The following is a 5,893-nucleotide window of genomic DNA, read 5'->3' on the forward strand; positions in this document are numbered from 1 at the left end:
TTTTGGGGGGAAAGCCCTTTATCTTTTATCATGCACAGTTCGATGGTGGATTGGCTGGTTGGATATTGTCTTCCAGTCTGAAAGGTGAATTTTTTAAGCCTCTTTTTAATTAGTGCCTTTTCACAGGGCATGAAGCTCACTTTCATCTTGGGGAGTAGGCACCTGTACCTAACAGAGCTCTCTTTAAAATCCCCTCCCATCCCTGTGCCTCCCTTAACAACAGTAACAAGAATGGAAGTGGGGAAAAGGGATTTACAAAAGTTAATCTGATAGGATTACACAGCTGATAAATGACAGAGTTAAGATTATGAACTCAGGAAGTCTTCGCTTCGGAGCTACTCACAGAGCTCCTTTGTGACTGCCGTGCTATTCACAGCTTCATTCTAATTTTCTCTAGTCCTGGGGACAAGGAAGGAGTTTCCTTGCCCAGAACTCACCCTGCCATACTCTTGTGTCGGTGTATAGTGCTGTGTCCAAACGCTAGTGTGCTCTCCAATCGCTAAGCTGAAATTGGATCCTTCACACTGATCATTTTACTAAAAAGCCAGGTTCAGATGGCAGGGGAACAAATGCCTCCTCCATATTTCTTCTTTCTTCAGGCCAAATAATTCAGATAAGATGCATGGACAGTAATACAGAACACAGGCAGAGTTTACTGTAAAGTTAAAGCGCAGAGCTAAAGAGAAAGGGCAAAAGCCAGGTGCGTTGGCACACACCTGTAGCCCCACCACTTGGGAGGCTGAGGCAGGAGGATTGTCAGGAGTCTGAGACCAACCTGAACTACATAATGAGCTATCCTATTGCTCTGAATTAAGACTCAGGAAACAATATATGATTAAATGAGCCTCAAGGGATATCATTTGCTTCCTCCAAATTCATTTTTCTGTTACAAGGCTAAATGGGGTGCTTCATATACCTTCAAAAGAAAAAGGGTCTTGACCACAGTTTTCAATGGGACATTTCTGTTGAGGTCTTCAGGCTTCTTCCAAGACCTCACTGCAATCTGGACTTTGGCTAGACCTTGAGCCTTACCAAGGCCATTCAGAGGAGATTACATTCTTTTGGGCCAAAGCTTTGGGCCATAATTTTGTTTGGATTTCTTCTGTGGTTAAATTCTTGTCTCCAAGTCTGCTGATGTCTAACTTCTTGCCTAACATTAGCATCGGAGCTTTTGTTACAGTTTGTAAAGAAAAAGATGTTTAGTTTTGATTCTACGTTCTGAAAGCAAGGAAGTTCCATAGGACCATGATGGTGACATCGGATTAGTTTTGAGTGAGGTCTCTAGGTAACAAAGGCAAGACAGGTGGCATCACAACCCCAGACCTGAAGTGATTCTATAATGCCACCATGATGAAAACAGTGTGGTGTTGGCACACAGAATAAAGCCCTATGGGTCACTGGAGCCGAACAGAGGAAACGGGAACAGCCCCAGGTTGGTGCCGCTATTTGGTCATTGACAAGGGGAAGAAAGCAAGCGCTAGAAGAAAGACAGGAACTTTGAAGGTGGTGATGGCAAAATTGGATGCCCAAACGCAGAGGACTGGGCCTAGCTCTGTGTCTCTCACCATGGGCTACACTAAAATCAGCGTGAATCTGGACTTTTGGGGAGAAGAAACACAAGCATGCAAGGTGACTTTCTTTATCAGAATTTTGTAGAAGAGAAATTTATACTTCAGAATGAAAAACCACTGTTGTTTTAAACACTATTTTTATGTATTTAGTACTTAGTGTCACTATGTAGGTCAGACTCATAATGATTCTCCTGTTTTCAGCCTCCCAAACACTGGGATTACAGGCGTATGCCACCACACACAGTCTCAAATGCCATCTCAGCACACCCCAGGGGCAGGACCAGCATGACATGCCAGGGATTGAACCCTGGCCCCTGTGCTCTGCCTAAGCAAGTGCTTTAGTCCACTGAGCTATCTGGCTGGTTCTCACATGCTTATTAATACTTTATGCCAAACTGTTTTGTATATGTATTGTGACATCTTCTGTTTTAGGTGAATAAAATCCAATCAAAGTAGCTTATCAATTGATCAGATATGATATCAATGGCATACCTATGTGAATATGAAACATTTTATTGTCTCATGTAATCAGAATATACTGGAACAGGACAGCATCTGGTATGGTGACACATAGAAGTGGAATGGCCAGGAAATGAGCCATGGATGCTGAATGGACTCATGATACCTCTCATGCCTTTGTCTCATAGCTTTACACTTCTCAAAGCCCAATTGTTCTCAGTAAGGATTTCACCTGTGGTGGCAAAATAGCCCCCATATAGCTTCAGGCTTACATTCTCCCAGCTCGGGAACCTCAGGAATCAAGGGTTACCATGGTCTATTCATGCCATTGTACATTCTACTTTGAATGAGTTGTGCCCCATAACCAAGTACACTGACTGAGAAGGAGGCTCTGTGCCCCATCGCCATGCTCTTGTAAGGACGTTTGTGATGGCGCCAAGTGTACCAAATAATCCAGGCATGTCTCCTCACCTCAGATCCACCAACCAAGTGACAGTGGCAAGGCTCCTCTTGCTGTGCAAAGTGACAAATCCACATACTCTTGAGACTGAAATACAAGGATGCGTGGGCAGGATCATTAGCCTGCCAGAGTCACAACACTATAGATTTTTAATGTTGTTGGTTTTGTTTGTTTTACTTAATCACACCAGTGTCATGCTATCATGGCTGTGTAAAGCTAATTCAAACCTCAGTCTCTTGAAGAACAGGATAGGTGTTTCACCAAACACAGCAAACAAAGTGTGTAAGGGGTTAAAGTTGATGTTTTCTGGTCCTGCAATGTTTCAGGAAGAAAAGCAAAATTATCTTCCTTGGCCCATCTTCTTGATGAATAAAAGTATCATTGTTGTTTTTTTTATACTTCCTTTGATAAATTGCAACAAGAGAATAGGAGTTCCACCAGTAAGCAAATCAGCAAATCGTTTTCAAGTGGTGACTCTAATTCTTTCTCAGCTGTTTCTACATATTCAGAGAGAAACAGTACACAAGACAGTTACCTGAATAGTTCAACTATCAACTCCTACTGGCTCAGTTATCTCACTATTTCAACAAGCATCTGTGTAAAATTTTAATCATTATTTTCTGCTTCCTTATCATTTTCTTTAACATTGGTCATCAATGCCTTATAAGAAGCCCTCCCTTTATTTCTTTTGCATCTTAAATCCAATTTAGCAAACATTCAATGAGCAAGGACTAAAACTTTGTTCGCTCTTTAGGGTGGTTAAAAAGACAGAAAGCAAAGAATCTCAAGTCTCATGGAGTTTTCTATTCCAAGAAGTGAGAAAAGATAAAGACACACAAGAAACTATACAGTGTGGTAAGATGTGCAGCTCATGACTGGAGGCCCGAGATGATGAATGTTAACGGATTCAATGGGAAAGAGATCATGACTTTGGAAAGAATTTAGGGAAAACTTCATATAGGAAAGAGCTCTGGAGGACAGGTAGGAATGTTTAAGGCAGAAGTGGACTAGGAGAATGGGGAAGTGCCAAAAATAAAGACAAGGCAGAAGAAAAACCTAGAACTTTGGGATTCATGTCTTGTCTCCACGATTAGGAACAGGGTGTACTCCATTTGTTCAAAAGAACTTAGAGAAAGAGGGACATTTCCTGGCTTGTTGCCAAAAGTATCTTCTATTTTCATTCCAATAGCCTAGAAATTCGGGAAGAGAGGATTAATGAGAACATCTGACATTTCCATTGTATAGTGGAGGTGAAGAGATGGGGGAGGGGAGAGGCCATTGCCGCCATCTAGTGGGGAAAAGGCAAGGACGATAAACCTTCAACGCGCCGAGCAGCCTATATTTATATATTTAATAATTTTATTGAGAAACAAAGAGCAATGAGACAGTCTCAAAACCGATTATTAGGACAGTTTCAATAACTAATACATTGCAGATTGTTGTCTTCGTAGTGATTATTCATACGAAGTGATTATTCAGTACAAGATGCAGACATGATATCCTGTCCACACACTATTAGTACAAATCTTTCTTCTCATTGAATTAAGAGAATGTAGCTGTATATCTATCCTAACTATTTTGAATATACAGATACAAAATGATCCTTCATTTGTATTCCCTCGTTTTGTTTAGTTTTGTCAAAGAAGGGTATTCCATTGTCATGTAAATATTGTAGATGCATGAATTCAACAAAATATTCCAATATAGTCCAGTCGTCTGTAATAGTAACGGGTTTGCTGTAGGACTGGCAATGTCAGAAGTTGCATCCTCCCTATAAGTAAGAGTATCTCACCTCAAATGGTAAATGTGCCACAGGTTACAAGCTTAAGGGCACATCTCAGTGTTAAAGCTTTTTCCTTAAGACCCTGAAGGCCATGAGTTCAACTATACCCTCCCCCCATGAAAAAAGAAACCATGTAGGACCATATGAGGTTATGAACTTGTACTAGTGTTTTCATTATCTTGTACTTAAGGAAATGGGATTGCCTGCTTCGTGTAGACCCTTAAGGAATAAATAGCCGTACAAAGGGAGGGCCATGCCCTAAAAAGTCACGAATGTGGATATAATCAAGTAGTTAAACAGAGCCTTTGAACATGGGCACAGCAACACTGGGGCCGTAATTAAATGAATATGTATTGCAGTGCATAGCACAGTACCTGGTGAACTACTCACTGAATACATGTGCCTCGCCACTTCGTGTCGTTGTAGCTGGTGCTTCCAGCTGTGGGTAAGCTTCAAGGGAGCTGGAGGGGAAGAGGTGGAGGGCGAGCAGAGATGCTGGCTAGCCAGCAAGTGTGTAAATGTGTGTTGTGGAGTTTCGAAGGAGAATCTGCTTTTGAAGACGAGAAAGTAAATTTCATGTAGCTATCAGGACGTGAGCCGCTGCAGCGTCAGGAATGGCTGTGCTTACTTAAAGCAGACAAACTGAGACACAGAAACGGAAAGCAATTAGTTCAAGGTCACTTACACTATGAGCCAGTGTTCAATACTTGGAGAAAGAAAAGCATCGACTGTCCGAAGATACAGTAACTGAATCTTTATAAGAAAGATAAGGAAATGACATTTTCCTTAATAGGCTTCCAAGAAATAGCTTTAACATTCAGTTTGCTGTCTATTTATACAGAGGGAAATAATTCTAACCTCTGATCAGACATTCTGGCTGAGTAAGATTGGTGGAAACAGGAATGGAAGAAAAGTTGTCCAAAGAACACAGGGTAGGTTCTGTTCTCATTGACCTAGTCATGATGTTATTAATGGCAAACTCAAAAGTAGACTGGCCAGTCAAGTGGCCACATATGAAAAAGGATACAGAATAAGTGACATTGTGTGTAACATCTATCATAGTAGTTAACACTGATAAACGAATGCTCTCAGAGACATGCAACTATGCTAACTATTATTTTATATGAAGCCTCGAAAGTCTATGGGATAGATGTGGCTGGTTATAGGTGGCCTATTTGAAGCTTAATGAGGTTAAGTAACTTACTCAGGGTAAGAATCTAAACTAACAGCGAACCTGGTGATGGATTTGAGCTCCAAAATTTTATCCAAAATTACATAGGTATAATCTAAGCTAGGAGCATGCATTCTTCCTTTCTGTTTTTAGTTCTGTCTTTGTTAGTCTAACGAAGTCCAGACACATAGTCAGCATTCAATTAATTCCTAAGAAGGGTTAGCGGAGAAGTGCTAAAGGAAGAACATGTTTCATTCTCAGATTCACACTTATACCTGAACCAAAATCACCTTTGAATTCCAGATCTAACTTTTTTTCATTGCAGTCATTCTTTCAAAACTTGTATTCAGCACCTGCTTTATGGTAGGTACCGCTCAATAAAGAGAAGATGCAATCAGGAAGAAGAAAGTGAAAGCTCAATCCAGATTTCCAGGGGAAAAAGCATTCAT

The sequence above is a fragment of the Octodon degus genome, unplaced genomic scaffold (genome assembly GCF_000260255.1).
Source record: "Octodon degus isolate 3935 unplaced genomic scaffold, OctDeg1.0 scaffold00018, whole genome shotgun sequence".
NCBI classification, from domain to species: domain Eukaryota; kingdom Metazoa; phylum Chordata; class Mammalia; order Rodentia; family Octodontidae; genus Octodon; species Octodon degus.